Genomic DNA, 13,485 nt, shown 5'->3' on the forward strand with positions numbered 1-13,485 from the left:
ACCTTTGCTACATGTGCAGTCCAATGATTCTGACAGGAGGCCGAATTGAGCGTGCACGATCAGCACTGCATGCTCAGATCTACCCTGTTCCTCCGAATGCATGCCTGTGCAGTATCGCTCGAAATTCCCTGCTGTAGGTGGTTTCACACATGCACTGCCATGTGACTTTAGGAGCTGCATGTGAGAATGCCAATGTCTGAGTCAGACGGCCCGGACATTGCCCAGACTTTTTCCTCCCCAGCACAAAGACTAGGTAATGGGAGTAAGCCTTTGTGTGGATACGCTGTTCTATCCTAAACTGTTGGGAGGATTTAAAGTGAGTGAGTGAGCCAATTGATGACGTTTCTATCAGGAAGCTGTCATGGTTTCTTTTGTTGTTTTTAATGTGCTGCAAACAAAGCTCGGCATATTGTTCTATAATGTTGAACAATGGCCAGGCACCAACTATCAATAAAATCCAGTGCAGTTTCTCTGAACCACGTGAGAATGTTTCTGACTTGGTCAATTTTTCCTGAACATAATTCATATGGCTTTTTTGGAAAGCAGTGGTTAACACCGAACCCCACTCAAGCTTCAATAACTGGACTCGCAGGTTGGTTAACTCCTTACTTCAAATAGTTTAGGGGTTCACATACTTTTTCAATTTGCTCTGGTGGGAATGTTTGCATGATGAATTCATTACGAAGAAGAATAAACAGAAACGATTTGCGTGCTTCAAGATGAAACGTGTTTGTTAATAACTGTAACTTAGGTTAAACACATTTCAAAATAAATTTAAACATTAAAGCAGACAATATTATTTCAATTTGTTGCGACTGTCATTTTGGGGGGGAAAATCTAAATGTACATCGCAGCATGAAGCACGAACATGAGAAGGACAAAATTGCTATATTTGAATGCACTGAAAACACTAATGGCTTTTCTTGGCCACTTAGCAAATAGTTTCACAAATAAAGCAAAAATAATCTGAATTTTCTGTCTACTTATTACTCATTTCCTTAGTATTGGACATCAGGGCAAGTGTAGATAGACAGTGGTGGTGTATCAGAAGCTCTCAGCCTAACAACCCTCATGAGTCACATTACATGAAAAACTGCCAAATTTACAATCTTTCTTGGTGCCACACTAACAACTGTCTGCAGCAATAAAATAAAATAATAAAACAAAAAAAACCCTCTTAAAAATGTAACTGCTGTAAAAGCAATTAGTATCAATCAAATCTCAGGGGAAAAGGCCATTTGAGAGAAAATGTGGCTTAAGTCAGTTCTGTGAAATAAAATTCCTATAAATATTAAGATTTATGAGTTCTCTTTACCCTAACACCTTTTTTCCCACTCTCAGATCGCACTGCTTTTCCGAGGGTCCCCATACACACTGTGCTAGGTCTGGGTTGGGCAGACAGTAGCACAGCTGGGGGCTAATGCAGAGAGGGATGGCTGCTGATCCAGGCTGCAGATGGAGATGTGTCATGGGAGATTAATCCCCAGCACACTCAGAGAGCTCCTGAGATATTAATTATGCCCCCAAAAAGGAAAGAAACAAGACTAAAGTGAGAAACACTAACATTAATAATTCATAAGCAACAACAGAGCAAAGCTTTTTTTTTATTATTATTTTTCCAGCTGAGAGACTGTCGTTTCCCAATTTCCCAGTTGTATGGGACTTCTGTCAGAGCTGCCCCCCCCCCCCCCCCCCCCCATTAGGTGTGTCTGGTGAACAGTAATACTGTAATGGTGGCATTCAAAGGTAAGGACAGAACATCAGAGGAGTGAGTGGTGTGGTGTATGAGAAGACAACAGGAGCAAACGGTCACCTCTTTTTTTGAAAGTCATCAGACAAGTACACAGACTTTGTCTTCAAATGAGTGTCCCATTGAGTTCATAACCCCCTGACAGCGGAGACTATTACGTAACATGATACACTGAAGACTACAGGACAACGCTGACCATATTTGATCCCACTTTGCTGTTTGTAACCGTTGGATCAGTGGGGAATCGCTGAACTCCCAGGTCTTCAGGCCATTGTTCCGTTCACTTATGATTAATAATGGTGGGAAGAAAATGCGGGAAAGAAAACTTTTTGCCTGTAGCTGACATAAAGTCAGGTGAAAACCAGAGAAACACTTCACACAACATCAGTATGTACACAAAGATGCGCACACTGTGATTTGCTATGCAAACGTTAATTTCCACTATATAGGGTGTGTGATTACAATCCATTAAATGCAAAGTTATTTAGATTGGAAAGCAGTATATGCAGCATTTTTATTCATTCGTCTGCTGTTTAAAGGAAGGTTCGTAAAAGTGCAGTATGTTAAATCTCCATGTGGGATAAATGAATAAGCTATGCTATTTTTAATCCAGTAATTTGTAATGTTGCAAAAAGGCTTTCGAGTACAAATGAGCTCATTTGTTTTTCCATTGAAGAGTCACAGAAACTGCTGGTTAGAGAAATAATCTTGGCACGCCTCTAGTCTTTGCGAGGAGATTTGAATCACTTCACTTTTCTTCGGTCAATTACGATAACAACTATCTTCACCGTGTTAATAAACCATCACAGTTTAGTCAATAAGTATCACAGATATGCCTCATTGTACAGTATGTGGGTTGATTACACAACAGTCTTCTGTAAAATTCCTTCCAAAGGGCAATAACCGCAATAATGCTGTAATGGACGGAGGACAAATAGACAAATAATGAGACGAAAAAAAAATATGAAAATAAAAAAAATCAATAAATAAGAACTGGGCCTGAAACGAGCACGTACATACAATTACGGACAAGCGTGCGCGCACACACAGACACACACACACAAAATGGAAAAAAGCAAACCAGGACTTTGGAGTTGGAACTGGCAGACTGCCCTGTCCTGCATTCAGCAGCGTGATGTGCAGACAAAAAAGCAACTGTTAGGGTGTGTGACTCACGCAATTACACATCTCTGCCTAATGAGCACCACCGTTATTTAACACGAAAAAAGATGGAGACCTAAGAAACAGAGTTGAATTTGAAGATACCATGTGAACTAGTCATCCTCATGATGATACTGAACTGAAGGACAATGTTTGTTCAGTCACTGTTTCAGCAGAGAACCACAGACATTCAGACACTGGTGATTTAGAGTTTGACTGTACAAAAATAAGGGTTTGGAAGCATCACATTCAGAGTAAAGAATAATCTGAATGTGACTTTAGTTACACATTAACCTAACAAGCAAACATAATTGAACGATGACATTGAAAGAATGTGTAATGTATTACAATCCTCCATTATCATCATCAGGCATTATTATCGTTATTTATCTGATAAAATAGAGCAAATGTAACTTTATTAAAACTTAAAGCTGCTTATCAGTTAGTCATGTAGTTCTTTTTAGCTTTTTAGCATGAGTGAACAGGACATATGTGCATATCTATAAAAGGCAAACACAAAGCTTGTGAAGCTTGATTATACCATGAAAAAAAAAAAAAGTGATTTGACACATTTTCAACACTGCTACAAAGTCAAGTGATCTAGCTAGTTTGCATAAGGGTATCGAAGTGAAGCAGAGAGAAGCACGTCTTTGTCCCTTTTACCTGCCTGATCCCTCTGATGTTACACATAAAGGCAGCGGCTATTAATTTGGCTGGATGAAATGATAAAAGGGCAAAAGTCTATGACTGGGTAAAGTGAAGCTCCAGAATATAAATTGGCTGAGAGGATAGAATCAGGAGCAAAGTGACTGGTTGGAAAGATAAGGTAAAGGACCACGAGATTGGACAGAATGAGGAGTCTGCAGTTCTGGCTGACAGAGGTGATGGAGTGCTGCGCCCGTGTATGATGGGGGTGGATGTGTCACCTGCCCCGGCTTCACTCTCCACAGGGGAAAAAGCAATGCTATGATCGATTTCTCCTCGGTGTTGGTTTTCTTGTTTTCCTGTCTCCGAAGGAAGGGTGCTGATGGGTGGGGAGGTGGTAAACAAAGACGAAACGGCCGCTTAAAACACATTTGAGGGCCGCTGCTTAGCACTCTGTTGTGTAAAAGATACATTTGCCACAAGGACAGCAACAAGACTATTAAGGCTTCTGCATTTAATCTTCATAGACATCAGTGCTGTCAGGACTATCATTATTACCCTCTTCATCATTACCATCAAAGGCGGTTTAAGCCCATTTTTAAGCCCATCAGTGAAGCACATTTCTTTTTTTTTTCATGCTATTCTCCTGGTATAATGCTGCACTTTCTACGGCTTAAATTATTCATGTCTTCTTAAGCACAGCTGGACTTTATATTCGTAAAGAACAAAAAAAAAAAAAAAAAAAAAAGCTGCGGCTTATTGTTGGTATGTCACAGAGGTAACAATACAGCATTGAATAGTGCCCAAGGACTATGTAGAAGCCTTAAAGGCAAAGGTATTGTGCAGGAGTATTAGACAAGGCCAGCATATTCTTCAGCTGAAAGAAAAAGGGAAACAAGCATTCCTACAACTGGGTCAGGCAGAATCACCCTGGCAATGAAAATGAATCACTGTCAGAAATCACAAAAGAAGCCATTCGGGAAGATCTATAGAGATGCACACTATAAGTGAGAACATTTTTTAATCAGCCGGGTGAATTGAATGGTCACCTGTTGTAGGGCGTCTTATAAAAGATCCAAACATTACATTTCCCTCTTTTTTTCTTTTTTTCTGCTGACTTTCATTGTCACCTCAGTCAAAGCTGAATGTTGCCTATTTAAGAACAAACCTTCTTTTTAATGTAGTGGAGGATGTGCATCAAATGGCGCTCGGCACAGTAGTTCACTAACTTCTGGTGGGTTGAATGAACAGATATATTCCGTGTATTTGGCTGTAACCCTTGCTCATGATTCATTCTCTTTGGTCTTCCAGCACCACTGGCCCCTCCGCTGAGGATTGAAAGCAATCTGTGCAGCACCAAAAAGATCAGTATTTGCCTGTGACTTTGTGTTACTTTACAAAATGCTCGGAGTCAGTCATGCCATAAACTTTTACAGTTCTCTCCAAAATGTCTTCCTGTTTTCGAAGTCAAATTCACAAAACTCTTAACCTCGCCCACTTCAACATCATAAATACCACTCGTTCAGTAAGTGCACATTTGTGAGATGTAATCATTAGCATAATTGGTGCCAACAAACTGCTATATGTGGCTGACTGTTCTGCTTCCATTTGGACGAAGGTACTTTCATGTTGTGGCACTTCAAGTCCTCCTGTCAGAAAACAGCACACAGAGCTAAGTTATTATGTAGTTTCAGCCATTAAATTAGTCTAAAAACAATTAGAAATAAGATGTCAGATGTGTCATCAGGGCAGTTTTAATTGTGACAGAAATTCCATGTCGGGGGGGAGAGACATTTCTCTCCTGAACTACAGACTATAAAATGTGATGTCAATATGTATATCTTAATTATGTCATAAGAAGAAAGAAAAAAGATAAATGTGTGGAACCTTTCTATGAAACGAGAGGGCAGAAGATAATGGTACAGCCAACCCCAATATGACATTGCAGCTTTTTACAGTTATTAGTCTATTTTGATCATATTTAAACTCCTTATTCGTTCAGACTGTAACTTCTAAGTCAAAGTCCCACTTTTTCACGTGGCACATAAAACAGGTCTGGACCAATTATCCATTTCCTTCATTAAAGAGAAAACGTCTAAGTACAAATAATTTCTTGAATGCCACAAATTCTCTTAAATCCCTCCTACATGCTACCTACAAACAACTCTGTTCGACGAGCGGCGTTTGAATGAGGCCCATTGTCTCTCTCTCTCTCTGTGATGAGCGATTTTGTCTGCTTATGTACCACTGTTTTCACATACTTTCATCACAGCATGTGGATTCCAGTGGGCCTCTCTGCTTTATTTTTCTTGGATAAAAACACAGGTTTGCTGTTTATCTGTACTATCGGCATCTGGCACTTATTACAGAAGGATGGGAGCACAAGCTTGGATTATTAGGATTACTGCTGGATTGGTCGAAGGACGGGGGACTGTGAGTTGGGTTAATAATAGCAAACTCTCCTTTTACCCGCACAACAGCAGATAGACAGGCCTGTGGGCTTTGCCTACATTATAAAATGGCTGAGCCTACCCCCCCCCTACTTTTGTACAACTCGGTCCATGAGCAAAATCCCCCCCCAGCAATCTCCGAAGCTGCGTCTCTACCTAAGCGAAGACTGACACGTGTGCACAAAGACACGCACAAAGCCTAACACAGGCTGCACAAAGACCAGGCGTCTAGAAACGCAAAGAAAACAGATGGTGTATCCTTTTTTTCTCATGCAGCAGACATTAAGATGTCTCTATCTACAGTAAGTCCCTTTAAACATCAACCTTGCCGTTCACTAAGCCCATTTGCAGCTTCGACACCCCGCTCTTACATTCTTACCGTGCTGCTATCCAGTCAGCACATTTGTCTCTATATCGGCTCTAGTGTGTGTTTACTGTATGTGCTATTCCTCAAGGCAGATATAAAAGCACCACTAATCCAGAGCGACAGTGGAATAAACAAAAATCCCTAATCTCATTGATCCCTCACAAAATCATTCAATTATACTCCAACACTGAGTATGGCACCATGCACAGAGGGAGAGGCAGCAAAGGTACCATTCTTTTTCTCTCATTACTGCACGACAGAGCCACAACTCAATGAAACATGATAATGAAATACCACACACGAGCAGAAAGATAGGCAGCTCTATTCAAAAGGAGGCCGCCGATGCTTCTTTGTGGCCATGAAAAGATGGCAGTCCAGCAGTATTACACCGTGGTATCACTGGAGAGGAATGCAGTTACTGTTATCAGGCACGGGGGGGATAGTGGGTGGCAGGGTTAGAGAGGAGCACTCGGGGTGTGTGTGCTGTGCTGGAGGGTGAGCTGTTAAACAAAAAAGGTCCATAGGGTGAAGAGCGAGAAAGAGTGAAGTGAAAAAATGTGAGGGGAGGGGTGAGCGGAGGAGAGGAGAGGAAAAATTTAGAAAGCTCCACAGATACATGCACCACTAAGTGACCCAGTTTAAAAGCCTAAAGCCTGCTACCTATTATCACAGGGGAAGCCTGTTTTTCTCCTGCAGCTTCAGCGTGGAGGGCAGACCCACTCTGATATCACTGTGACAGCTACAGGCTTGCTGCTGCCTGCTCATTGATTTGGGGGTTGTGTTTTTATCCTGTTCATTAGAGCTTTCTAAGCGGCTGGAGCGCTCGTAGGTTTGTGACATTTCAGCTAGTCACATCAAAGGCTTTGGCAAAGGGGATGCACGGAGCAGCTGGGAGTATGAAGGCTGGGAGCCTAAGGTTGGAATTGGTTACATATCCTCAAAAAAAAAAAAAAAGAAATATATATATATATATATATATATATATATATATATATATATATATATATGGATGAGCGAGCATTGCAGTGCACGCTTTGCCTCTTTTTTCAGTATTTCCCCTTAAATCAGAAGGGGAGTACACTTGCCACTTCTTGTACTTGGACTGGCAGTGACCTTTGAAAAAACAGGTACAAGAACCTGTTTTGCCTCCGGACTTCACAGTCCCCGTTTTCCCCCCTGTAAAGCAAATGTTGGTTTTAGAAGTTAGTTTGATCGGGCCAAAATTCACCGTGTGGGGCGTGGAACATCGAGGAGCTAGTTTGATGTATGGCACCAGATGCCCGCTGCCAGATGTTGTACAGGCTGACATGCAGGTCTGGCATGAGGCTAGTTTTTCAGGGGCTGGCCGTGAACTAATTAATCTACTCCCGCCCTGGTTTCACAGAAGGTCACAGTGAAAATATGCAAGTTTGTGAACGCTTGTGTGTCTCTGTGTGGGGGTCAACGTGGAATGAAATGCAGACTTTAACAAAAGCTTTTGTGTCTGAGAATGCGGCCATTTTTGAGCGTGGCTCACTATCAACGTATGATTGTACGAGCATGTGCCTAGTATCCTCTTGGTGGGAGCATATTATGGTCAAAGAGCATGTCTGCCAGTGAGAGGATAAATTGAAACAAGATGTGCTGGCCCCTCGCTCCTTTGAAGGTGTTCCACATCATACCTCTGATTCTGTGGAGGGTAGGAGCACTACCATAAAAGGAAACTCTGTTTATCTTAACCTGCCAGCATCTGCTTGCCAGATGTTGCAAAGTTTTTCTTTCATCTCGTTACACAAACCTTATTTTTTATTTTTACAGAAAGTTTGTTGCTCTCCATTTTTGCACGGATGGGAATGTAGGAAAGTCAACTTTCGTCTGCTGCAGGGAGGTGAGGCTAAATCTGAACATTGTTTAATTTGAAAGGCTTCTGAGATCGAAGGATTTGGGTGTAGAGGCAAACAAGGTTCACAAGTCTCTCCTTCTGCCTCCCTGTCTCGATAAAGACACTGATACCTATGAGACGAGAGGCTGGGATCTCTAAACATGGCCTCCATTAAGTCCTCAGCTGGAGATTTCACTACTACACATGTCAGATTTTCTCTCCCAAAGTCCCTGTTATTTTAACAGACGAGTTTCCTTTGGATTACTTACCAGTGATGATTGCTGATGACTGATAATAGCTATTTAAGGTGATTTTCTTTTCAATTAGGACAAGGGCACATTGCAAAAAGGAAGCGAAAAATGAATGGAAATATACAGTATTAATGACAAATGACTGCAGTTAAACTACATCCTGATGTGAAACATTCATTTTGAAATGAGTCTTTGTGAACAATGTGGACTGCATTAGTCTTGTATTTGGTGTAAGTAGTGTTATTCTCTTCTGCAAGATCTTTTTCTAACATTTCACAGAGCTGACAGTGTATGTTTAGATGCACAACTCAGGTTACTAATATTATAACAAGGCAGTATAACATCTTTCAAAATCTTTCATGGATGGAACTGAAAGAACATGTGGTTTGAAACACAACGCCCTTGATATTTTCCATATTGTTCGACAGAAACACTGGCACAAGCCAGTAGGAAAATCCAAGGTTGTTTGTTATGTTGTTATTTTTATATGTTCGACAGAAATGCCCCCAGATGAATTCACGCTCAGACCTAACACAAAACAGAAATACTGTACCGTAAAGGATATATTGTTGAAACTCAGTCGATGACACGCGACACTCTGCCGGAGCACCTACTTTTATTGGGCTGTTAAAACACTTTCCCTAAATTACCTCCTTTTTAATGTAATCAAGACGAACAGTTTTCACGAAAATAGGTTTCATTTAATTACTTATAATAAATTCTTAACCTTGAACCTCGAGTTATTTTGATTGGAAAGAGTCATTGAAATGCAGTAGCAGTTAAGACCAGTAATTTCAGGACCCTTCACTGGGCAGAGGGGGGGGGGGGGGGGGAGAGAACAGAGGAGAAGGTCGGTCGCTCTCACCGTCATCACTGGCACTAAAAGGAAAAAACACTAACTGAAGTTTGCCTACATGTCGGTCAAATAAAAGAACTTGATATGTCGAGAGGAAATGCAATGTTTTCCGTTAAACGGGAACATCTGTGTTTTGCGATTATCAGTGAGTGGTTGTAAATATCACACTTGAGTGCAGAGTATTTATTTTTGGATTCTGGATACTGATGGTCTTCAGCCTGTTTAAGAAGTAATCTTTGTGGTGAAAAGTGGTGAAACCGAACTCGATTGATGGTGGTCAATCTGCCCCCATTAATAATGTAAGGATACCATCTCAACAAGGTGCTTGGCAGCGAGAAGGTAATGATGAAATATTTTATGTGGCTGGAGATGAATTCTTTTCTTTGTTTGAAAGGATCAGCATGTTCTTCTGTTTTTCGTGGGGATACTGCCAAAAAAAAGGATTGTCGGTTTTGGACAAAGATAAATATTATAGGCTATTGTTTAGTGAACATAAGATCCTAGAGGGGAATCAGCCACCCAGGTTGGCTTTGAATGTTTTTCCAGTGCTTGCTGCTGATTTCTCTCCACTTAGATATTGTGCAGGTGAGTGGGTAAGTTCAGCATAACTGAGTGTTTTTTTCTGACCAAGGTCATACAGAGACTCTGTTAATAGCCTGCTATTCTGTGCCCACATGACCATATTCAGAAGAAAACATGAAAAAAAAAAAAAACAACTAAATAAATACTTTGACAAAATGAGAACTGTCAGTGTTCACCTTGGATCACTTAATGGCTGTTTAGATGCTCACAACAATGAAGAGAGTCCATTATTGTGAAAGACAGCGTGTACCCCTGCTTCCCACGCGCTCGGATCTGCTGCAATTTGTTCCTTTGCTGCACCTTTTCTTGAGCAACACCTGAAGAACTGCTACTCAACACGAATTTGAAAGAAGAAACTGTATTCTCCTCTTGTTGTTCCCGTTGTTTCCAGTGCCACTTGAAACCCAAGTTTCACCCTCCTCTTTTCGCCGGGATAAAAGTGACAACATTTTCAAAAGGCTGCTTGATTAGGCAGAGTGCAGTAGTCACTGGGCCCTGCGGCTGTTGTCAGGCTTGTCTCTGCACCACTGCCTCTGCTGGTGAGATTTATCCTGTTTGTTTTGGTACAGTAGCAACATGTTTTTCTCTCTGAGCAGATATGCACCTTCACTCCCTCGAAAGAAAAACAACATTTTCACAGAAGGTGAAGAAGAGAGGCGCTGCGGCAGGTATCTGCACTGCTTCTAGGAAGGATTTTCCCCACTGGCAGATAACACTTTAGCTGCGCCTTTGTGTGCTGTGCTTTGAAGGCACTTCAACAGCTTTATTTTAGTGGACACTGATTCATACAGTAACACCCGCTGTATGATTACAGCTATGGCACAAAATTCTACTGTGCCTCTACACCCCGTTTCATGTGGCACTGGAGGCATTGCATTGTTTTGTGTCAGTTTGTGTGAGTCAGATTTTGTTTCAGGCAAATTCACGCATGCACAGCAATTGTCACTGACTATAACACGCCTGTAAATGTGGGCCTCAAGTGATGCATGTTTTCCCACATGTTCGTTCACGTCAGCATTCGAACTCACAGAACACCACCGTGCGTACTGTATAGTATTTTTCACACAAAATGCAAACACTCGACTGTACCGCTGAAGCCTGATTCCAGCGTGTTATTCTTGTCACCTTCTACGGTGGTGACAGGTAATTAAAATACCGTTTGAATTGTTGAGCTCCACTTGTTGTGTGGAAGCCTGCTGCTTATTTAAATCAGTCATGGAAAAAAGGAAAAAAATAAAAAATAAAAAGACACACCGGCTAGCAAAGCGTGATATTACTGTGCTCATGCAGCTTATTTTGATGCAGGAGAATCTAAACGGGGTTTGAAAGGTGTCACATTCAGTGCACTGGCTGTTTTGAACAGACTTTATTGGCATTGTCAACTAGGATGAGTGCAACCCTACAAACCCATCAGCATTTCTCAGCTGCAGAGAATGAAGGCATTTCCAAAGTGCAATAAATGAGCTTTTTCCCCATATAAATGTATAATGTATTAATTGTAGGATAAGTACAAACAAGACAAGAGGCTGAAAAGAAGGCAGCCGATTATCTGTATTAAATCTCAATCCAGCGCAGTAGTGGTCCTGGTGAGAACATGTAAATTAACATCTGACTGTCAGCCATAATAAACGCTCAGGTAGATTTGAGCAAGAGAAACATTTCTCTTTCCTCAGGACCTTCCCTATTTGCCATTCGGTGGTCTTTTATAACGACAATGAATTTAGGGTGGTTACAGTAGAATACATCATTTAAGGGAACTGGTTTAATTCATGACAGTTGTTCCAAACAGGGCATGCCTCAAGAGAAACCATCTGGTTGGGCCTTCGAAAGCTCTCCTAATAATCATTAAAATGCAGTATGCTTAGCACAGCATGGGGAAGCTCCAGCATTCTCTATGATTCAGATCACACACAATTAGTGTCTCTCATTAATGGTGCCACTGCTGCCATTGATGTTGCACTGGCCGGGGACACATGAGGGCCAGCACCTGCATGCTTTCTGCAGGAGGTCAACAAGCAGTTGAAACTGAAGTAGTTTCCATCAAGTGGCACACTGATGAACATAAATGACTTTAAAGTGCGGCTTACTCCAGGAAAAAGACTGGCAGCTAGCATATAGCATAAAAATAGAAGGTGGATTGCCCTCTTTGCATGCATGCACAAATCCAGGAGGAAGCACTATAAAAGTCTATACTGGGAAGGAAAGGAGACAGGCTCATTGCTCTGTGTGGCTGATCTTGCAGAGCTGACAGTCTGTGTCCACAGAGTGTGAATTGTTGTGGCACAGAAAGCTTACCAGCTGCTCAACGCTAATTGTGGGCCTCAGGTGAATTGGCAGCTGATGCTTTCTCAGACACCTGAACAGCACAAGTTAGAGTGAAGTCATCATCAGAGTATTGGCCTAGAAACTCACAAAGCCACTTTAAATGCAAACATCAGTCTGCATCAGAACAGGAGACGGAATTTATTGTATTGTATAGATTATTATATTAACTTAAAACAAAGAACTCTGTAAAGCCAATTTTACAGTATCTGCAACATGGGTGTGTTTTAATCATTGAATTAATTTTAAACTGCAATAATGTTCATTCTGACAACTCAATCTCTCTCAGGCTGCGCTTTCAGTATTCACTGGAATAGGTGTCGATGGGGTGATATAATTGTATTTATTCATACTAGAAATGCATTTTCTCTCTACGAATCCACGTTGGCTTTATGTTTAGTAGATATGTCTTACAACGTTTGCCGACCTCTCGCATGAGATTTACCAATTTCCAACCGTTTTGTTTTGCTGGAAAAAAGATGTCAGACCAAAAAAAATGGTTTATTTTATGTCCGACAAGTGTATTGTTATTACCATGGATTTATGTGGAATGTGCTGAAACAAACAATAGAAACTGGGCCATATAGATTTTGTCATTTTTAGGCCTAAAGTGATGAAACCCTATCTTGCAATGGGATCTTAAACATAACATGAAATTAGTGTGACCGCAAGATGTGTAAACATGACTCAGTCAACCCGTACGCAGGTTATAGAGAAAGCATATGTCGTAAGAACTTTGCATAGCAAATACACATATGCAGGTGTGTCGTTGTTACACGCACAAGCACACAAACACACACAACATCATGAATATAAAAAACATTTTAAACCATTTAACAACTAATTTTCTGTTGCTGCCAAATAGATGGAATCTGACAGAGCACTGTATGTGAGCAGGAGACGAAATATGTAATTGCTCATTTATTTTCCGATTACATAGAGTCAAATAAATTGCATATGCTAAAGTCTGTAATAAGCTTTCCAATCGAGTGTGACCTTTCCTGCGTGGGCGTGTGTTTTTGTCTGTGTATAAAAAGAACAGAGAGAGGAAGAGGAGGGAGAAGTAATGCTGTTCTGTATCCGCTACCCGGTTGCCCTGTGGCGATGACATGGTCTGTAGGAGTTTCTCCATTAGTACGAGCTGACCTAATGTAATAAACATCCAGGGCTGATTCCTCCCAGACCATGGGTACTTTATCACAGATGATAAACCTTGTTCTGGTAAGGCTAGGGGAAAGGA

This window comes from Channa argus, chromosome 14 (genome assembly GCF_033026475.1).
Source record: "Channa argus isolate prfri chromosome 14, Channa argus male v1.0, whole genome shotgun sequence".
Classification (NCBI taxonomy): Eukaryota; Metazoa; Chordata; class Actinopteri; order Anabantiformes; family Channidae; genus Channa; species Channa argus.